The sequence below is a fragment of the Cupressus sempervirens genome, chromosome 4, assembly GCF_028749045.1.
Source record: "Cupressus sempervirens isolate cs-2001-9-10 chromosome 4, ASM2874904v1, whole genome shotgun sequence".
Classification (NCBI taxonomy): domain Eukaryota; kingdom Viridiplantae; phylum Streptophyta; class Pinopsida; order Cupressales; family Cupressaceae; genus Cupressus; species Cupressus sempervirens.
Genome location: NC_143121.1, coordinates 470,926,553 through 470,950,773, shown reverse-complemented (window position 1 = coordinate 470,950,773; position 24,221 = coordinate 470,926,553). Strand labels below are relative to the sequence as shown.

The window sequence follows — 24,221 nt, the reverse complement described above, 5'->3', positions numbered from 1 at the left end:
AGTTCTCATTACTTACTTAAGTTCTCAAACAACTTTAGACTCCTCTCTACTCAAATTTTATGAAAAGACAAGATCTTGAATTTTTATAAGTGACAACACACGATCTTGTGCCTACCTCTTCCTAGCATAAATATTACCAATACATGACCATTTCTTGATATGTCATTTATCTCCATGGGCAACCATGAAAGCATCTAACTCCTTCACAATCTCATCGAAAATGACTACACCTTCCTGATTCTCGACCTTCAACATCAGCATGATATTCTTTGCATGATTAATGAGATATAGATACATGAACTTTTTCAACTCCAAATTCTCTGCTTTAATGTGACAGCCACATTTTGAACATGCTAAGAATCCATTTAGACAAAACCATCAATCTCTGCACATTAAAAAACCAGTTGTATAGCTTGATATTGCAAGGGAGGCTTGGCCATTTTGATAAAAACCCGAATGGTTTGAAGGTTATTATCATTGTCCTCAATCAATCCTGCAACATCACTATCATCTGAAGCTTTCATCAACAATAACAACACCTTCATCGAATTCTCTACAATTGGTAATTCACAGAAAGTTAGAATTCCCATGATGGCTTCAACAAGCTTGCATGCTTCTATTGGTGTCTTGTCATCATAGAGAAGAAAAGATCTTCCATGCTCCATAGTTAAATCTATTAGAACAGCTATAGCTTTGACTTTCATATTCAAATTAGGCTTCTCTAAGAAGACAAGTAGCAAAGGAACCCCTCCAGCTTCAAAGCATCAATTACATTTTGTTGAATCAAGGCCTCTCTTCTGTTGTCAACGAGCTGCAATTGTGTGAGCATTTTGACCATTCCCAATTTGGATTCCTCCGTACCTCTTAAAAGGCAATGGGCAAAGGATTTGCACCAATTAAACTAGATCATTGATCTTATGTTTCCTTCATTGTATGAGTTTCCATCATAAGAGAGCTCATTGAGAATAGTCTCAATATCCATCATCAACTTTGGATGATTGCCCCTAATTAAAATCATAACAATTGTCAAAATAGCAGCACGTTGTTGGCCTAGCTACTCCAGGATATTCTTATATTTTTGTCATCTCTGACAAGAAGTTTATAGCAACCCTTGTGAGGTCAGGGCTCAAGTCATTGAATAGACATTTAATGATCTTACTAAGCCCATTGGCTTCAACAAGTTTTTCCTTCCCATGGTTATTGTCTTCCACAACTGCCATTAAAACTGAAAAACAAAGTGCCTTCAATTTGTTATCATTAGGCTTCAAAGCTCCCAATATTAATGGAAGTAAAGATTCAAAAATTATCCAGTTTTTATCATTTGTACTCTCTTTGCAGAGTTTTGACAGATCAACAAGTGCTCTTTTTTTTGCTCGGCACATAATTTTGTCTCCAACTTTATCTTTGCCTTCAAAATCCTTGCCACATAGTTTTGCTACCTCCAGAGATTTATAGTGCAGTACAAGGCTTGGTTTGGTATAAGAATGGAATTCGGGAGAACTATACCAATAAGGGGATCCTTTGGCTCACCTCTTGCAAACTCACTCTCAATTGCTTCTATCTCAAAAGAATTATTAGTTGAGATCAAAACTGGATCGTTCATCACTTTCCCTATAAGAGGACATTTAAAATGTGAATATGGCTCATGAGTAATGAAATTCTCCCGAGATCTGCTAACTACTCTCCTCAATTCCAGGAAATGCTTGCAGGAGGTTTCTAATGCCATGTTAGCATTTGCTTGAGAAAGAATAGCCATGACCTACTGCATATACTAGACATCCTGGAGCTCCTTTTCCCTTTCAGCTTCCTCGATATCCCTCTTAAACTTATGAAGTTCAATAGATATATAGCTAGGGCTTTGCCCAAAATCTGTGGCACAATCATCCATCCTACTCTTTGAAAGAATCATAATAACCAATGTTTTTATCCTTGCAAAGCATTTTATACCATTCCAACTCTACCATAGATGTTGCATAGACCTTGACAATATTGTCTACATATTTCATCAACCAAGAGACTAGTAAACTAGTGGAACCTAGATTTAGGACAACCACATATTGAAGTTTCAAAATAGGGGTACTAAAAGTGCGCCTACAAACATCAATCATTTTTTTGCATGTATATTCACCACTTTCTTTCTCTCTAATGTCACTATTTTTTTCATTGCAGTAGCACTATTTGGATGCATATCTACTCACTGTTTCCTTACATTGTTTGATCACTGTTTTTTCTCTTATACATATATTATTGCTGCTTTTATATGGCACACACATTGTTTCTACCCTTGGCCACCTCATTGCTCTTCGTTGTCTGATGGCCATCATAATATTCTTACTGCATTTCTAGGTCTACTTTGTGTAACCAAGAGCATCGTTTCATACAATCATAGATATTGTATCTTCACCAAAAGTGTTGTACCATTATTAACAGAAAATGGTCTTTGACATTAGTGCTTGGACCCCTTAGACAAGACAGTAAATTGATGATCATTATATGGTGAATATCCTTCAAATAAAAGCTATGAATGTATCCAAGGATAGTGAATCATCTTGCAAACACTCTAAATACCTTTAACAAAAAGGTGAAATTATCTCTCTTTCTACCCATCATCATATGAGTCATGCTCTCTAATATTTATCATAGTTTTGATCTTCTTCTTCACTGAAATTAATTGCAATCATGCTATTTTAATGTCATTACATCTACTCATATCATTGTTGATAGTTCTTCTGTAACCTTTGATGATGATGCTCCTCTAGAAAATGGTAAATGTATATCTTGTCATGTCCTATCATCTCTGAGTTTCTATAACAGTCCATCTCACTGTCTTATCGTCACTGTTATGGATTCCATTTGATGACATATCTATTTTGTTATTTTCAACATTTACCATTGTTCTTAATCTGTGCTCACTGAACATACATATAAAAGTGTGTCAACATTTCTTCATCACTGTCCTTTAATGTCGTATTTCTTTATCACTGTCCTTTAACATTGTTCCTAGATAATAGTGACTGATTTTGATGACTTCTAATTGATCTCTGCTCAAGATATCTCCAATTGCTTCTCACTGTTTTAGTGTTTTGCAACACTTGTGTTTGTCTTTGAATGAGCACCATTTAATGACTTGGTTCTTGTCCATTAATTTTCTTTTTACTATCTTAATTGCATGATTCTTGACTGTTGATGTCCTTTAATTTGTTGATCACTATTTTGCACTGGAATTCTCGTTTTTGGGCTTTCCTTTTAGATTTTAGTATTCGCCTTTTCAAAAACAATGTTCTTGTCTTATTTTATGTAATGCTTTGCTCTTATACAAACTTGTATCTTCGTCTCTAAGACACGTGCCTTCCATTATCTCTTTCTTACTGCTATAATATTCACGAGACCTTATGCTCTGTTGAACATCCTTTTGTCTGAGTTGTCATGACCATCACTTTTTTGTCAAAATTCTATAGTGGTAAATATCATTTAGGACCTAATATTCATGTAAAATCCCTCTGAGTCACAATATTTTCCATGGATGTCTAGATCAACATAATCATCCTACATTTGATGTAAGGTGCCATTATTACCCAACTACTAATAGTAAGTTTACCAAAATCATAAAGATTTACTTTGCAAGCAATTTAGCCTAGATAGATCTTCATTTATATAATGAAAGTTAATAAAAATGGAAAACTGTTATAAGAACTCCTATACTAGAAACATTTGTGTAAAAATGTATTTCATCTACTTTGTATCGTCTCTAACAGCTATCGCATTCTTTCGATGTTTTCATTAGTGCCCTTGATATTGTCTTCATTTCTTAGTTTCTTTCCTTTTCTCACGACTCTTCATAATGCTGCTCCTAACTGCTCTTATGATCTTCAAGATCTTTGTAATATAAAAGACCTTGCTTGTCATAGCAGTGACATCTATTGAGCATCATTGTCTTTTATTGATATCTCACTATCTAAGAGATGTGTACTATCTTAAAGCATTGTTGATATCATTGTTACATTGAATATCACTATTATCTATCACATTTTTTTCATTCTAAACATCAACACCAGAATGTACCCCTTGAGACTCGAGTTCTTTAGAAGCAGAAGCATTACCATCAGCTCCAGCAACTAGCTCCACAATTAGCAACCCTTCTTCTTGTTGCTTCACAACATCATCACTCCGAGACAGGATCTCAATTGATGATTGAACTATGGTTGGAGATTCTTGCTTTTCCACCAGGTGCATCTCAACCTCTTCAGTTATATCTTGTTGCATGGGAGTTTCAAAAATTTCAAGTCTTTTTTCACTAGAATCAACCTTACCTAACTCGCATCCATCTTCCTCAAGTGGTTCATTCATTTCCTTTGGTTTTTTTGAAGACTCTGGTTTCTCTACTTCACCATGTTCCTCAGTAGCACTTGGACGAATGGTTGGCATATCAGTGGCTACAGAATTTGAGGGCTCTTCAATCATGGCTCTCTCATCTAATTGAGCCTTAGCAGAAATCTCACCAAGTGATGAAGCACATACCTGTGACAGACCATTCAATATTATTCTTCAGAAAAAGCATAACCTTAATTTACATTGAAATTCACTGTAATAAAATTAGAACAAAAGTGAATATAATAGATTTGAGAGCATTTGGCATCCCCAAATTTTCATAACAGAAAATGAATTGTCTCTTAACATATGAACATAACTCTCCTGTAGTAAACGATAATTGTGTGGTTTATTTTATTTAATAAGTATAATTATGGAGAGGCAAAATTGATAAAATTTTCTGGGAAAATTTTGGTAAAATTCTTAGATGATACTCATCAATGGCAAGTTAAAGCAATGTAAAGTTCTTCTTTTCCTACAATACATATAACAGCAATGTAAACTTATCTTGAAACTTCTTCTTTTCTTGCAACACATATAACAACAACTTTAAGTGCTTGAAAGGTATATACTTATGAGTAAATATTACATCCTGATTTAAATGTATGAAAACAATTTTCATTCTTTTTAAGCTTCATTCATCTCGAGGTGCAATTCACAAACTCAAGAATAGTGGCTTTTGTTCTTTAGGATACCTTTAGGGGAAGAGTATGTGAATGCCCCCTCGTGTCTGGAGTCCAGTTTAAAGGAGATGGCTATTTACACTGCTAAGGTTTGTTGAATCTAATTCTGAATAACATTGCTTGCTATTGTTGAATCTAATCTAATGTATATTTTAACTAGACTTGTAGCTTATATGTTTTGAAATTTCTATTTGGCCTTCTAGTTTGTATAATTTGATTGCTGGAGAGCTTCAACAGCTAAGCAAGAAAACTGTTGCATGAGTTATAGCTGCATGCTCGAGTATGAAAATTGTATATTTTTTATTCTAATGTATATTTTAACTAGACTTTTAGCTTATATGTTTTGAAATTGCTTTTAGTGGCTTAATGTTGTAAGGTCTCTTGAAATAAGACCTTCAAGCGGTTGGTCAAAGTTTTACAAATAATCTTAGGAATAAAGTCAAAAAAAGTATTTTTAAAATATTAAAGTATTTAGCTAGGTCTAAGATGATTTGTGTACTTTTGATAGTTTTGCTTAGTTTGTGAAAGTTGTAGACCGAAGTTTTTATAGCCCAATTTTTGCTTCCTACAAAGATCGATCATGTCAAATAATATAAGTGAAGAACAAAATAGGGAGACAATCACTAGATTGTGGTCTAACTTGAAAAGAAAACGTGATGGAAAATGTTATTGTCCTTGCAATATTTGTAAGGACTTAAACCATAGAAGACTGCTAATCAAAACAGTTAAGAGACATTGTAGGGAGAATGGTCACATTGAAGGGGGGCATCACTATCATCCACTGGAAAGTCGTTCATTATATCATTTTAACAATTTATATACATATGAAATAACTTCATGATGAGTTGATGATCATGGTTTATTTATTTTAATCAATTTTATATAGGTTGATCTTCCCAGGGAAGTACATGATATGAACCACAACAATCTGAAGAATATGGTTTTCGAAGTGGAGGAACATGGAGGTGCAAATATCCAAGGTGAAGATAATGATCCCATGGAAGATGACGATCATGGGCTAGAAAACACAATTGAAGAGGATGGTATAAATACATTGATCCATGACACATTTAGTTTGAGCCCCTATACAAAGACTCCCAAACAACTCTTCTCTCTGTTGTATTGTTATTGTTAAACTTGAAGGTTATGAATGGTTTATCCAACATAACAATGTCACATATGTTAAGGTATGTCATATATGTCTTTATAGTTAACAAAGGGTGAATAATGTACCACTAATATTATTTATATTAACTATACACTCGAAAGTGTCACACTCTAAACCCTTCTATCCAAACGATTCCATGAGTTGGAATGTTCGGATGCCGGCTTAGAGCTCCCTATCCACAGAGTGCAAGAGAGTATATTTCAAGAATAAGAAGGCTCTCAGATGAGCCTTAGAGATACTCTTCTTGCTAGTAAACCATGCAATGGGAGGTTCCAAAGACAAGATGCAAGAATGCAAATGTCTCAAGGAGTTCCTCAAGAATGCAATGCAACTAAAGATTAAACTAGAATGAATATGAAAAGTGCAGCTATTCTAAGCATGGATGAGAGTGTTACAATCCAAATATTAAGCTATGTGAGATAGATTATTGCAAAATAGAAGCTAAACTAACATGCAACATGAATCTAAGCTAAAATGCTATGGTATGAGAGAATGTAGACAAGAAATAGAAGTTCTCCACAAAGCTCCAAAGAAACCTGTTAGAAAACCTACAGCATAACAATATTCAAAATATGGATTGATTGAGGGGAAAGCTCTCTCCCTTTTAAAGTTGTACGGACGGTCAAGATCAAGATGAAGATGGTGGATGATCAACGGTGGAATTTGAAAAGAGGAGTGATCCATGTGCACACACAAGTCAACCAATAGAATATAAGTTAACTTGTCATATAAGACAAAAGTCACAAAGCCTTTTCTTTTAATTGCAAAATAGAAAAAGGACTTTATGTCTGCACTTTAAGTGGGTTAGAAGAATGGGGTCTTTTATTTAATTAAAAGGGGACATGTTCTTTTAATCAAATAATGAAGTTAGGATAGCATAGTCAAACTATAGGTTATAATCAAATAAATTTATTATTAGCAATTTGGTCTAGATAAATGATTAAATTAATTTAGCCAAAATGTTGAAAAGGGGACTAATAGTCTAGATGACCATTTTTAGGTGATTACATTTGCACCTCTTTGACTAATGCGTGATTGATCTGGGAACACATTATGTCAAAGAAAATTGAAGCCAAGTAGGCGATGATAGATATAGATATCTGATTCCAAAGAATGAAATGCAGAAATAGATAGCAAGTCCTAAATGCACAGCCTGATAGTGGTAGTACTAAACATTAGGAAGATGATGTTAGGATCCAAAAATAATTCTAACATCTAGCAAAGCGAATAGATCGAGAGCAAGTGATAAGGTCAAACAAATGCTCCTAAGAAATAGATAGTTGTAGCAATCAGTGATAGAGTATTTCTACCGCCTCGGGATCGAAATTGAAATGAGGTAAGAGGAAGTAGAAAGTAGCTAGACATGAGAAAATCGAGATATAGCAATGTTTGATATGATAGATAAATGATTAGAACCCAAGAATGACTATAAGAAACTGATGAAATGCCCCAGTTTGACTAGAGTTGACCTTGAAGGATATAGCATAAAAATTAGGTTGAAATGAGTAGAAAGGTGATTTTAGACATGAAATAGTGAATTGAAGTAGATATGAAGTATGGAAATGATTAAGACATGAAGAAATGAAGATGCCCCAGTGATGATTTAGAGATTAGACCTCAAAAGGTCAGCTAACTGCTCAGAAGAAAGTAGAATTTTAAAAGACAATTTTGAACATCAAGATGAACTCGAATTTGGATTTCGATCTCAAAAATGAATCTAGGACGTTGAAATTATTTAATAGGTCAAAATTTTATATAATGTGATGATAAGATAGAAATGAGATGAAGTGAAAGATTAAGAAGGTGAAAAGACATGAACAAGAAGAAAGTAAAGAAATATATGAAACGAGTTAGCCGATATGTCCACAAAAAGATGAAGAGAGAGCTCTCCCCATATGCAAGAATATAAGATTAAGCTAGAAAATGAACCTAAAATGCAAGCTAATATGCAAAGTGGTTTACCAGCAAGAAGTGCATAACATTTAGACTCTTAATTTCATCATTGAGCATTTATTAGGGACATCATGAGATCATACAACCATCACTACTATAACTATGAGGATATGAATATGATCGATATTAGATAGGTATGTGGAAATCCAATCTAAGCATCAGAGACATGTAAGTCAAGATAACTGTACAATTAGATTCCCTAAATTTAATTTAGCAAGATTAAACTTGTATCAAGGCATAAGCGCTAGGATAAACCCTGAGTGCGATCTTGCAAAACAGTCAAGGATGATACATTTGTAAGTCAACGTGTTGAATAGGACTAGCATAAATGCTTACAACACTATAGAAAAACAAAAGTATACCCACAAGTAGAAATCAAGAAAATATGTCCCATGCCCCCAGTCTTCTAGTCAATGACATCCTTGAAAGACTATTAGGGAGGAAACACATGGCAAAGAAATCATCATAGACAACACACAAAGTAGATAAAGATCAACATAGCTCAGTCGTTTAAGTGTTAAAGTGCGTGTGTGTAAGTCAGTTGGCCATTTCTTCCAGACTTGATTCTGATAGTGAGAAATATCGCAACATCGGAGACCGTAGGTAAACTATCTATAAAGTGTTGAAAAACACTTGATGTCAAAGTGGGTGGGGGTAGTGTTGAGAAACATTGTTTTGTGAGTTGTCAGAGAACCCTAATGCACAAGAATACCTCAATGGGCTAAGTAGCTATGCCCCCAAGATGAGGACAAGAAACAATTCCAAGCTAGGAAATGTGTAGCAAAGTGGATGATTGAGTTTGATAGACATAGGTGCAAGGGTTTCAAGTAGCACCTGTTTCCAGGTTTTCACCACTTGACATATTTTTTCAGGAGTTTTTTTTTGTTTTTTTTTTTTGGTGATACATCAAAGTGTCTATTGCTAGGTTTTCACTACGATGATCTTTTTTTTTTTAGGACATTTTCTAATTTTTAGGAATTTTTTCAAGATCGTAGATATATGATTTTTTGGATTTTTTAGAAGGTTTTAGAGATTACTAGTTCTTAAGAAAGATCACATTATTTTCTTCCAACGTCTAGCAAGGTGTAGGACATGATGGAGCAGAAAGTTGGTGGATAGACAAAGATGGATAAGAAAGGAGTATGAAGCAAGTGAAAGTGATCCTTAAGGACACACTCCTCAAGAGTACCCAAGCTAGGGAAAGATAGCCATATAAAGTAGGTTTTGGATAAGAAATGGAAGAAATGAGCAAGATAGCATGTAGGATAAGCGGTGAAGCCAACAAGTAGGATAGCATATAAGATAAGCGATGGAAGCCAATGAGTAAGATAGCATGTAGTTTGTAGTCCAAAAGAGTAGCCATGTCATGAGACCTATGAGAACCACGTTTCATTTATTATGATCAAGACCAAGGGGTCAACTAGATAGTATAGCAATGGGATAGAGCAATAAAAATAAAGCTCAAGATAGAGGCTATGAGTGAATGGGAGAGCACAATAGAAAATCTGGTGGATAAGATAGCCAAAATGCAAAGATAGCTCAACATTATCAAGATCAAAGAGAGAAGAAGGGATAGATGGATGATGGAAGAATTACGCATGATGCTCGTTTACTAGGTTTTCATCATGGTACTTATCCAAGGTGCCACAAGATGTAGTTTTCATCGTAGGATGCATTTATTTCTCTTTACTTTTGCTACCAAGGTGCCACAAGAAGTGGTTTTCACCGAGGCACATTTTTATTTTAAACCCACGGTGGGCACCAAAAATGTACACTCGAAAGTGTCACACTCTAAATCCTTCTATCCAAACGATTCCATGAGTTGGAATGTTCGGATGCTGGCTTAGAGCTCCCTATCCACAGAGTGCAAGAGAGTATATTTCAAGAATAAGAAGGCTCTCAGATGAGCCTTAGAGATACTCTTCTTGCTAGTAAACCATGCAATGGGAGGTTCCAAAGACAAGATGCAAGAATGCAAATGTCTCAAGGAGTTCCTCAAGAATGCAATGCAACTAAAGATTAAACTAGAATGAATATGAAAAGTGCAGCTATTCTAAGCATGGATGAGAGTGTTACAATCCAAATATTAAGCTATGTGAGATAGATTATTGCAAAATAGAAGCTAAACTAACATGCAACATGAATCTAAGCTAAAATGCTATGGTATGAGAGAATGTAGACAAGAAATAGAAGTTCTCCACAAAGCTCCAAAGAAACCTGTTAGAAAACCTGCAGCATAACAATATTCAAAATATGGATTGATTGAGGGGAAAGCTCTCTCCCTTTTAAAGTTGTACGGACGGTAGAGATCAAGATGAAGATGGTGGATGATCAACGGTGGAATTTGAAAAGAGGAGTGATCCATGTGCACACACAAGTCAACCAATAGAATATAAGTTAACTTGTCATATAAGACAAAAGTCACAAAGCCTTTTCTTTTAATTTCAAAATAGAAAAAGGACTTTATGTGTGCACTTTAAGTGGGTTAGAAGAATGGGGTCTTTTATTTAATTAAAAGGGGACATGTTCTTTTAATCAAATAATGAACTTAGGATAGCATAGTCAAACTATAGGTTATAATCAAATAAATTGATTATTAGCAATTTGGTCTAGATAAATGATTAAATTAATTTAGCCAAAATGCTGAAAAGGGGGCTAATAGTCTAGATGACCATTTTTAGGTGATTACATTAACAACTTATATTTTTTGTTGTAGATTGATAGGCGAGTTTTTGTTACCATCATCAAATATTCTACCTTGCTCATATTGAGAATTAACTGCTGTTATGAAAGATATTGGAATGGAGTATGAAGCAATACATGCTTGTCCCAATGATCATATTATATATTATAAAGAACATGAATTTGCAACACAATGACCTGTATGTCATATGAGTAGATAACAAACAGATCGACTAAAAAAAAAGGTGCCTCAAAAGTTTCTTCGTTACATCCCCATTATTCCACAGATGCGACAATTATTCAGGTGTAGTAGCTTGGCTCAATTTATGGATTATCATGCACACAATAGAAGTCGAGATGACATTATTTGAATCCTTACGGATGGTTCGGCATTTATGCACATAGAGGAAAAGCAGAAACACTTCAAAGAAGAACCTCATAATCTCAGGCTTTCATTGGCAGCGGACAGTGTCAATCCATTTGGAGAGATGAGATCTGTTTACTCGGTGTGGCCTGTTTTTGTTATCAACAATAAAATTCCTCCGTGGATGTCAATAAAGAGGGAGCACATTATGTTGGCAATGATTGTTCTAGGTATCTTATCATTTGATAGTTATTAATTTACATGTACTTACAAATCTTGCAGTAAAATGGTCACAATAATCATGTAATGTTACTGTTCATTCAAGTAGGTAAATATCAAGTTAAAGATATGAATGTATATATTGAGCCTCTTATCGATGAGTTGGTGGAGTTATGGAACGGTGTCACTATGTATGACGTGTCTAGACCAATAGGACAAAGACAATTTCAATTCCATGCAATACTTGCATGGACAATACATGATGCCCCAAGGCTAACACATTTTTGTGGTATGTTATAGTGAATTCAAGTTGCGCATGATAATTCTAATTATAAAAATCAACATATTTAATAATCCAATTATATCATTATCTTGTAGGTCTTCAAACAAAGGAAAAATTTGCATGTCTAGTTTGTGGTCCAAAGATGAAATCTCATCATTCAAAAAGTTTAGAAAAGAAAGTGTTTGATGAGTGTAGACACTTCCTCCATAGGAATCATAAGTATCAAAGTACGGAAAAACATCTTTTCAATGGGAAAGAAGAGACTACATCAAAGCCACGAAGAATGACACCTTGCCTATGGAAGTTGGAATATAATAGAATTAATCATCGACGTAATGTCATTCCACCTAATGGTTTATGTTTGTAATTTATATATTTCTATTGTGATTTTTGTTTACTAATTGTGTAATTGATGATTGTGAAGGTCGTCAAGGCAGTACTGACAACCTTCCAAAGGGACTAAAAAGCTATCCCAGACAATTTAGTAGGTTGCCCTACTACGAGCACTTACAAATTGTGAATTTGTTTGATACTATGCATATTGGAAAGAATATAACAGAGACATTGTGGAAAATATTGGATGGAAGGCTTGACAAAGAAAATTTGTCAAAATTTGTAATAACATTCATGAATCCAATCATGCATTGAAGAATTTCATTCACTCAAATAGCAACAGAGATCAGATTAATATAAGTGCCCTTCCTTGGTTATTAATAGAGCAGCAAAGTGATGCCATAAAAGAAGTCATACGAAAAATTTGATTTCCCACAGGATTTGCTGCGAACATAAACAATCTTATATCAAAAAAAAGTGAATTTGGGCAAGGGCTCAAAATGCATGATTGGCATACTTTCATCAAGGTAAGTTATGTTCTTCTATATTTACAATATATTCATAAACTACGTGTAGTGTTCATTATGTTATGTTAGAAAACAATGAAATGATTGGTTTATAATTACTGTAGTACGTGCTTCCTCTATCTCTCCCAGAGCCCTTCAACAATAACATCAAACAAGTGATATATGATCTTGGAAAATACATGAGGTAAGCAGTAATATCTGTTCAATTTGTTGTATATAGTAATTATATTCGTGATTTTTTTTTCTTGCTATGTAATCTATTGTATATTATTTTGTAAAGTCTCGTATCTATATATTTTTTGTGACTTGAATCTCTTAATGTAGGTTGTTGTCTTCTAAAGAAATCCATAGAGAAGATATAAACTATTGGAAGAGAAGAATTCCTCATTTACTGTGTCAAATGCAAAAGTGTCTACCTCCAACTTTTTTCAATGCATAGGAACACTACCTCATACACCTAGTTGAGGAGATTGAATTGTTTGGACCTATACACAGTAGGTCAATGTGGATGGTTGAGAGGCACTTGAAATCTTTGAAGGCTTTGGTTCGACAAAGAGCACATCTTGAGGGTTCTATGGTAGAGGGATATATGGTATACCAGACTATGGTGTACATTACTGAATATCTTCCTAAGTTTGCATCAAATATCCATTTAGATCGCATTTGGGATCTCGAGCCTTTTAAAAAATTGGAAGGGGAGTACTTGATGGGGAAAGGTACATTGAGGAAAGTGAGAGGTAATAAATTATAAGATGTTATTGTAATAAATTATTTCTTAATCTTCAAAGTAAATTGGTTGTAAGTTGTCTATTTTTTTTTTTGTACAGGTGCTTGAGAGTGGGATGCACTACATTTGCATATTGCAAACAATCTTGATTGGATGACAGTATGGATTGAACGATGTCAACATTCTATTCAGACATTAACATGGGAAGGTGTATCTTCATTGGTTAAAGAAGCTCATCGTAATGGAGGTTTCAATGCTATGCAAAGGGAAATAGATTTAGCACGTGGTTTAAGAGATTTCCAAGTATGTACAAATTTATTAATCACTTGTATGTTTATCAACTCATGATACAATAATTTTGACATGTTTCACATATTATTGCAGGATAAACACCACAAGGCTATGTTCTATAATGGTCAAAAATTTTGCGTCAAAGTGTTGGATGACACGAAGAAAACTTGTGATTCAGGAATAACTGCAGTCTTTCAAGTGACTAATATTTCATCTAGAAATGACTTACATCCTCGAGAGTTTGAAAATAGATACTATGACATTTTGGATGATATACTTGAGTGTGACTTTAGTTCCTTCAAATTAGTACTCTTCATTGTCAAATGGTATAGGCTATGACTTAATCCAAATGATCCTGATAGAACTATTATTGAACATGATAATGGATTTACAATGGTTAATACAAGGTCGTTTGATCCAGTTGGGGATGAGCCCTATGTTCTTCCAAGCCAATGTGAGCAGGTATTTTACTCAGAGGTTCCACATAAACTGGGTTGGTCATTTGTTGTTAGACATGAACAAAGAGGAAGGCCAATAAAGTATAATGCGATGGAAGAAGAAGATACTAAAGAAGTAGAAGATGATGTAGATGGTGATCACGATCGACAGTTATTGGATGATGTTCCTAACACAAATTGTCATGAAGAAGAAGAAGAAGATGATGATGATGATGATGCTACTGATGATGATGATGAAGATGATGTTGATGTTGATGAAGATGATGTTGATGATGACAACGATGACGACGACGATGATGACGATGACAACGATGATGGCGAGGATGATGATGATGATGATGACAATGATGATGATGACAAGGATGATGATGATGATGATGAAATTTAGAGGTATGCCATCAATCCTTAATCTATTTAATATTCATTTCTTGATAGAAATATATTTGTCTTATATATATGGTTACATAGTTTATTCATTATCTATTTAAAAGCTACAAGTTTCAACTACAAATAGAATACTACTAATCTAAATTAATTATTAATCTAAATTAATTAAATAAAACTATTTAAAACACATATTGATGCGTGAATGTATTGAGCCTTATTTTCTTTTAGGTCAAAAGCATTTGTAAGTGTTTATTTTAGAAAAGGGAATTCATTAAATATCTATAAAAGGGAGTTGTACCTAGAATAAAATTCATAGGGAAAACATAATATAAGTGCTTACCCAATTTTTTGGTTAATAATTCTACCTCTATAGGTGATGTAGAGACCCTAGGTGGACTTGCAATCATTCATAACAAGAGGGACTTCCATAGTGTTCTCACAACACCAACCAAGCATCTTCATAAGATCCCTCTCCTTGATCCAAGCCAACTCCATAACCTATTAGAGTGCACACCAAATCCTTATGCCACGTTAGGTTCTACATCTTTGGAATAATCCCATGAATGTCCCTTAATCCATCCAATGGATTCATCCAAGCAATCTAATCAACAAACTATCAAATGCTCACAATGCCTCAATAGGCGCCAAACTTGACTTCACCTTAACTAGGTGTTTCCTCCACCTCCACACACATCAAACAACTTCAAATAGAATGTCCCCAAGGTGACTAAGCCCTCAACTCATCAGCTGATACAAAAACCCAGTTTTAGCTCTTCACTAGGCCTACTTCCCTAGTAGGTTTATAATGTGAGCCTGATTTAAGTGTTATATTGTGTACTTTTAATGTTTTTAATTTTTATGTGATGCTAATGATGGATGTGATTATGATTATGATGTGATTATGCTCACGATAATTGAATTACATTTGTAGGAAACTGAATCCCTTTTAGGAGCATCCCACACAGTCTCATGGATCGATAGGTATAAGTCAATACTCCTTATAGATAGTCTATTTAATACACTTATCAATAGTAAGATTGATGTCTTCTAAGATCTCTCCCTTTTGTAGGTACCAACGAATAGGTATTTGTCAAAAGTGTCTTCCTTGAGTGAGGAAAATATAGGAATAGAAGAGGAAAGTGAGACATGCAATTTATCTAGAACAGGGAGATTAACTACAGGTCAAAGGAGTTTATCTTGAGCATAGTAATAAAAAGTAAAACAACATGTAATAGGCTTCCTTATCCTGCCTAGGACTTCCCCTGGCCTGCCTAACCTTCCCACCAAGTTTCACACTCTCCTTCATTAACCTTCTTGCTTTACATTCTAACAACTAAGACCTCATATAGGTTAAAATGGTCTTTCTACTCCCTATGCTATTACACACTTCAAGAGGGAGATCTAATAGAACTGAAGATGTTTTTGAAACATTTTTTACACCTGCTCATCCCATTCACCTGATTTGATAGTTTCTTTGGAAACTAGGCTAATAGAATAGGCCTAATTAGCCCTCCATTGGATTTGTAGGGAGTTTTACCTTTTAATCAAAGATTCAGTACCTCTAAAAAAAAGAACACTTTCTTAGATTGATCCCCTCTAAAAGATTTTTGGGGTCTCAGGTACCCAAAAGGCTGTACAATGTACTTGGCCAAAAGTGAGGGTTTTGAGGGTTTTGTTAACTCTCCAAACTCCTAGGATTTTTCTTAGCCTTCCACCTCTTAGCAAGCCTCCTTCTTTAGTATTTGGGATGTTCTCATATTCCTTTTTACTCCCTCAAAAGGGCAGGTTGTGACTTTTCACCAGTCACCTGTTGTAGCACATTTTTTGCTACTGTTGCAACCTATCCGAGTATAGTCACACTCGCCTAAGGCTTTGTTAAGCAACTATTTGCCTATCTCTTTAAGGGCCCTGCACTGGTAACAATATACATTGGGGTTTGCACCTTCAATATCCACATTCCCATGGAAAACCCACGGTGAATAAGAAAGTTACGGCCCCATTTTCCATGAAACTCTCCAAAACTAGCAGAATACTAATACATAGAGTTGTCTATACAAAATATGACACACCAAATGTAAAAGAAAACTAAATTAACTTCCACATACAAAACATAAACACTAACAAGCAAAGAAAACCTTCAAAGTTTCCACAAAACACTTTTATATTCACAAAACCACAAAATCACAGTCATAACAGTGACTGCTGCACTTCTTAGAAAAACCAGTCTGCTACAACACAACTTCCAAACCTCTGATAAACAAAAACTGCCCATACATTAGGGTTTTCAAAGCATTAAATAGGATGGTTTAGGAGTGATTATTAGGTTCTTAGGGTGTGACAAGCCTCTTTGGCCATTTTTCCATTACAAGGCAAAAATTGCTAGCAGCTTTTTGATCAACATTAAGTTGCTTGAGTAATATTTGATCATTCATCCTAATGTATTATTTCTAGGTCCTATAAAGCTCTTATTTGCATTACAAACCCACTAACCACTAACTCCTATGCTCATTTTTAAAAATAATCCCAAAATCCTCAAATAGACATTTTGCTTGAGTTAAAGGGCAAAACACATTCATAAAGTTTAGAAGACCTCTAGGACTATCACCTAGCCTAGTCACAACCAAAACTTGAGTCAATCATCACAAGGAGGATTGTTATTGCTATTGGCATTCACAACATACACCAAAACAAAGAAGGGGAGGTCCCTCATAGAGGTGCTCCTACACCAGTCACTCGGGCATGCTTAGTAGAAATGAGGATTTTCTATTGCTCATAAAACCTAGTAAGCATATGATAGTATTTTCTATGATATTTATATTGAGTAGAAATTGTGGCCTTACTATTTGTGAAGTGCTAAAAATTTTTTCAACAAACATGATTGGTTTCACCCTAAAAGCTTTAGTTTCCCCCAATAGGTTGGCTATCTGACACTTGAGGCATTTGTTCAATTCTTGGACGAGTTTCAGGAGGAGAGAGTGACTTCTAGCCAGATTTATTCCTCCTTATTTTTGTAATATAATTTTCTTGGTGCATATTTTTTCCTCATTTGTAGGCTAATTGAGTGAAAAGCTAGGTTTCACATATAAGAAGCAATAATCAAATTGATAGCTTGATCCAATTTATCTTTATGAGGTGACAAAAGCCTTGTTAGGAGAGGCCCAGACTGAAGGAATTAGGTGATGATCATCTGAAACAGGAGATAATCCAAATTAATTGGGTAGTAAATGACTTGAATATTGGAGTTCTCTATCCCCCTCGACTTCTCTTTTTTCACTACATATCAGCCTATGTGTGGAATTTATTTATTGCAAGGTATTATGGTGAATTGAATGTAACTAAAATTAGATAAATAGTTATGTTTTATGGCATTAAATTTGATTAGATGAGATATTTTTAAGGTTGTGAGATGATTGGATTTTATATATCTTTAGGCTTTAACTCCATTCTGGCATAAGGAAATGCCAGATTGATAAACCCTTGGTACTGGACTGTGTGCTGGACGGAGCAAACTAACATAAATGAATGTAGCACACTATGAATTTTCTTATGTAGTGTTGGATGGTCTTGTTTACGCAATTGGAGGTTATGGGGAGAATGGTGAAAATCTTTCAAGTGTCTCTAGCAAACAAGAACTTTTTATAGCTAATCAAGTTTTCAAATAATGTTAATTGGTCTCCTAAATTCAGTAATAGAGATATGAATCTAGGTCCTTCTCTCAAAGGTGCACCCTAAATTGTTTTAGAACATTATTTTCTAGAATATGGTGAAGAGTATTTTGTTCCAGGTCATCACAATCCCTTTGGACTTGATTCTTTCTTGAGTTCAGTTTATATTAGTCTCAATGTCTTATTCATGTTGAAAATAAACTGACACTACAAACGATAAATGTTGAGTTTGAAATTTGAAGACATTGAATGTCAGTGGAAATACCATATTATTAAGAGATAATATTTTCTCTTTTGATCTTATTAACTTTGTGAAGAATGCATCTGGAGTGAATCCATTTTGGGTATTCTATATTATGAATCTCTAATAAATTTATGACTAAATAACAGTTTTATAGACATGTTCTTTCATGTCAAGTATTTTTTTTTTTTTTTTATCATTGTGAATTGGATTTTAACTCAATCTGGAGAAAAGCGGGAGACAGGAGAGCATGTCTGCAGGAGGGCATGCAGCAAGGCATGCAGCAAGCGCAGGGCAGGAAACAGAGGGGAAAGATGAGGATGCCTCAAAGGATGGGGACCCACAGGTTATGTTGCCCCATCCAGGTGAGAAGTTTCCCCCTCCCCCCCATGTGGGCAGTGGGCCGTCTGGGGCATGGGGATGCTGGTCAAATCTATTCGAGATAAAACCATCAGGTAAATCGTCTTTCCCAAAAGTCATTGACAAATCTGATAAGGAGAAAGGTATTTTTGCTCTGGAAATCCCTAGGGAAATTATTGACCACAATATCCTAAGCATGGCGAACACTCTGGTAGGAAAATTTGTAGGGCCAAGACCTAATATTGATGTAGTGAGGACATTTACCAGGAGAAAATGGGACCTTAAAGGGCATGTAGAAGTGACTGCTATGGCCAAAGGCTTCATGTCTTTCGAGTTCTCTTGCTCGGAAGATTTTTCCCGTATACTATGTGCTGGGAACTGGTCTTTGGGCAGATCCAACCTAATATTGCAAAAATGGACATCCAACTTGGATTTGAACAATGATTTCCAATCTCAGGTTCCAGTTTGGTTAAGACTTCCAGAACTTCCTTTGGAATATTGGCATGAGGATGTCTTTGATGGCATAGCCAGGACCTTTGGAGAGCTCCTCTCCATTGACCCTATCACAGCAGCTAAGAAAAGATTGAACTACGCAAGAATCTGTGTAGGAGTCATTGAAGGCAAGGACATGCCTCAAGTTTTAGAACTACAATCTCGTCTAGGAAACAGATCTCAAAAGATTGACTATGAAAGTGTGCCTTTTGCTTGTTTCCATTGTGAGAAGGCTAGCCACAAGGCTGGATCATGCCCACTTTTCAAAGGGAAGAGTACGGTGGGAAAGGCTCGTCCACAAGGGGGGATAAAAGATTCTCTAGATCCCAAAAAAGAATGGAGGACAAAAGCATCGCAAGTCAAGGCAAATGGAGAGACAGAAGGAAAAATAAATACTGCTCCTAATGCGCCCCAAGAGGAATCAGGGCCTCCTCGGGCGAATGGAAACGTAGGAGGGGGAGAAGAGAAAGGAGTGAAAGACGATTCAACACCTCTCCCCAATGCGAAGGAATCTGAGAAGAAACCTGAGGAGACAGGTGAAAATATGAATCTTCCCCCTCTGGATTCTCAGGAGGATGACTTGAAACTATCCTTTGTCCCGAACTCCATGGAAGAACTAAAGGAGGAGGAACCCATGTCCCAGGACCCTAACCCGGTGTGTTGTCCCCCCCCTTCAATAGTAAACAAAATCATAGAGAGGCTGTCTGCATCGACAATGGAAGATTTGGCAAGAATTGATGCTTGGTTGGACAAAGGACTAGAGGGAGAAGAGAATCCCTGGACAGAAGTCAGGAATAGAAAGAAGAAGAATAGCAGGGACCCTTCTCCGGTATCTCCCCCTTCTACTAGAAGAAAGGCCAAGGCTGATCTCAGCCACAAATCTAACCTAGTGGGAAGGAAAAACAAGAATGAAATCAGGAAAGAGGAAGCCAGAAGAAACATTAAGGATGGTATGCAGCGCACCATCTAGGAAGCATGTTCAGTAGTTAAATCATGAAGATCTTATCTTGGAATATTCGTGGACTCAATGGAATCCACAAGCAAGAAGTTATTAGAAATATGATAAGGGACCAAAGGCCTGATGTGTTTCTAATCCAAGAAACTAAAATTAAGAAGGAAAGGATGGAAAATATTAAGTTCAACAATAGCATGAAGGGCATAGCCTCTAACTCTGAAGGAGCGTCTGGAGGACTGCTGTTACTTTTCAATGATAAGTATTTCAATATAGTAGCTGAGTATGATGAAGATAACATTCTTTTCTGCAGAGTTCAACATTTGTACACCAATGATTCCTGGTTTTTAGTGAATATTTACGCCCCCAATAATAAGAGAGATAGAAAAAACTTCTGGACCAAAGTTGGTAATATGGTGCAAGATTGTGACATTAAGAAAGGTATAATCATGGGAGACTTTAACACACCACTAGAAGATAAAGAGAAAAAGGGAGGTATGCCCCCGGATTGGGAAAGTAAACAGGATCTTTCTAACTTCATAAATAATCTGGCCCTTATGGACGTAGAGCTTAAGGGCGGATCTTTTACCTGGTCAAACAAGAGAAAAGGCCATGATTGCATTCAGGTTAGGCTGGATAGAGCTCTTATATCTTTGGACTGGCTTCAATCCTTCAGCTGCAGACTATCTCTGCTTCCCAGAATTGGTTCGGACCACTCTTCCATTTCTCTTTTAGTTTCCCCTCTGGTACACAGGAGATACCATCCTTTCAGGTTTGAGAAAATGTGGACCTCTCACCCTGACCTCCTGGATAATATCAAGAAATGGTGGGGGATAGAGGTGGAGGGCTCAGCCATGTTCAGAGTCACCAGAAAACTTAGCAATGTGAAGAGGATGATTAAAATTTGGAACAAGTTTGATTTTGGTCATATCTTCCATGAAAAGAAAGAGTTATTTGATAATCTAACTATTATCCAAGATTGCATTCAGAAGGAAGGCTACACTAAGACCAACAGGGTTTCGGAGCTCAAGACCCTGTCTGAAATTCATAACATTATTAATAAGGAAGAAAAATTTTGGAGGCAAAGATCGAGGATCACCTGGCTAAAGGAAGGAGATTGGAACACTAAGTTTTTTCACCTAACCACCCTCAAGCACCGTGCTAGTAACAGGATCTATGGTATCAGAAAAGGGCAGGAGCTGTTAACTGAAGAATCTGCCATCTCAAAAGAAGCTGTTTTCTTTTTCTCTAGCCTTCTCTCTGAGGACCCAATGCTTTCCAATTTGGACCAGGAGGATTTGTTACATTGTATCCCTCAGCTCATTCAACCTATCCATAATAAACAGCTCTGTGCTATTCCTTATGCTTCGAAAGTTAGAGAGGCTCTCTATTCTCTGCCTGCTGACAAGGCTCCAGGCCCGGACGGTTTTCCCACTTTATTCTTCCAAAGGTTCTGGTCGATGATCATGGGAGAGGTTGTTCAGGCTCTCCAGGAATTCTTTGGAGCCAAATCTATTCTCAAGGAGCTAAACTCGACTTTTGTGGTTCTCATTCCTAAATCCCCTGGGGCGGACTCGTTGGACAACTTTAGACCTATTAGTCTGTGTAACTCACTCTACAAGATCATCTCTAAAGTTCTCACTTTAAGAATGCTCAAGATCTTGCCCTTGATAATCTCGCAGCATCAATCGGGTTTTGTTCCAGGGAGACAAATTTTGGATTCTGTCCAGATGGTGCACGAAGTCATCCACTCTCTTGAGGCATCCAAACGGGAAGGTATGTTTCTCAAACTGGATCTTTCTAAAGCTTATGACAGGGTGGACTGGTCTCTCCTTGGGAAGGTCCTCTCATCTTTTGGCTTTGACAGTAAAGTTTGCAAAATTATCTCTCAATTGGTGTCCACCTCCTCCTTGGCTGTTCTGGTTAATGGAGTCCCTTCTAATTTTTTCAAACCTTCCAGAGGCCTCAGACAAGGAGACCCCCTTTCACCCATTTTGTTCATCATTTTAGCTGAATGCTTAGGAAGGATTATAGACTGTAGAAAGCGTGAGGCTTGTATCAAAGGGATCCTTCCCTCCTCTAATTGCGTTCTCTTTACTCATCAGCAATTTGTTGACGATACTATCTTGGGGGGGGAAGCTTCTGTCAAAGAGGCCAGAGCCCTGAAGAAGATTCTTGATACTTACTCCAGTGGGATGGGTCAGCTGATTAATTGGAACAAAAGCTCGCTCTTTTTCATCAACACCTCTGAGTTTAGACAAACAAAAATCGCCAGGATTCTGGGTTGTGGGGTAGGCTCTTTCCCCTCTACCTATCTTGGTCTCCCTTTGGGATCCTCACCCCCGGAGTCTTTTTGGAATGGTATTTTGGACAGATTCAACAGGAAGATGGCTGGTTGGAAAGGGGTCTCTCTTAGTCAAGCGGGGAAATGCCTCTTAGTCAAATCTTCTCTTCAAAATCTACCAATCTACGCCCTGAGCCTCTTTGGAATTCTGGGGAAAATAGCTGAAAGAATGGAGAAAATCCAGAGAGACTTCCTTTGGAATGGTAATGAAGGGAAGAAAAGATACCCTCTTGTTGCTTGGGAGAAGGTTTGCCTCCCTAAGAGGTACGGAGGTCTGGGCATTAGAAAGATCACCCACCTCAATAAGGCTCTCCTAGCTAAACAAATATGGCAGATCTTCAGTAGCACCGACGAATGGAGGGACACCCTGGTAAACAAGTACCTTAGAAGACCCACTCTTCTTTTCACCCTTTTTAATGAAGATATCCCAAAAGGATCGAACATTTGGAATGGGATCATGAAAGCCAGGGACCTGGCTAAGGCCAGGATATCATGGAAATTGGGAAATGGGAAGGACATCCAGTTCTGGTCGGATAGATGGCTTTCCCAAGATCCACTTATCAATAACCCTATTTTTGAGAGATGGATGCAAGCTTGTACTGATCAAATTGGGTCCAAAGTTTGTGATTATTGGAATGGCCAGGAATGGAGTGACCTATCCCTCATCTCTGAGGACTTGACTCCTATAATGCTTATGCTCAATTCCATGATTCCTATCAATTTGGGGGATGAGCTGGTCTAGAGGGATAATCCCAATGGAAGATACTCTGTTGCCTCAGGCTATAATTCCCTTTGGAGCTTAAAAGAGAAGGCCCCTTGGGCGGAGGCTTGGATTTCGGGTCTCACTCCAAAGATCAACATTTTTTACTGGCTGGCTCTTCAGAACAAAATCCTTACTCATGACAATCTCATGAAGCGAGGACATGTTATGCCCAGTAGATGTCCCTTGTGTAAGAATCAGGCTGAGACCGAAAATCACATTTTCATCTTATGTGACTATGCCAGGGAGGTGTGGAATGTCATCACACATGATAATGAAACCCTCTGGTGCAAACCGGATAATCTCATGGATTTTTTCCATCAGTGGAAAGGTCTTTGTAAGATTGCTGGTCGGCAGGATCACTCGGACTGGATTTTACCCCATTTTTGCTGGGGAATTTGGAAGGAAAGGAATAATAGAATATTTAGAGACAGAGAGGAGCCGGCTATAATCCTTGGCAGGAAGGTCTCGAAGAATATAAAGGAAAATCTCCAAGCACTGAAGGAGGAAGAAGAAGAAGGGGACAGAAAGATAGCTAAAGAAAAAGACAGGAACCTCAAAAGGCAGGATGCTAGCTGGCTTCTCCCCCCAGATGGTTGGTCAAAAGCCAACTTTGATGGGGCTTCTAAGGGTAACCCAGGCCCTTTAGGTTGCGGTGGAATCATAAGAAATAGCTATGGGGAGGGAATAGCTGCCTTTGCTTCCCCGCTGGGAATCTAGACTATTCATCTGGCTAAAGCAAGAGCTGCGAGTAAGGTGGTCAAGTTGGCTTTTGAAGCCGGGATTACTAAACTCTGGCTTGAGGGGGACTCCAAAAACATTATTAATACCATTAATGGTATTTCCCCTCCCTCGTGGACGATTGCGAACATAATTGCTGAGACTTGCGCCACTCTCACAAAGTTCGATAAGGTCCACGTCACTCATGTTTACAGAGAGGCAAACCCAGTCACTGATTGGTTTG

General features: G+C 36.7%; 1 pseudogene; it reads right to left on the bottom strand.

The window, feature by feature from the left end:
• Positions 1-392: 392 nt before the first annotated feature.
• On the bottom strand, positions 393-1,888 carry LOC149562009 (U-box domain-containing protein 24-like; annotated as a pseudogene).
• Between the last annotated feature and the right edge of the window lie 22,333 nt (positions 1,889-24,221).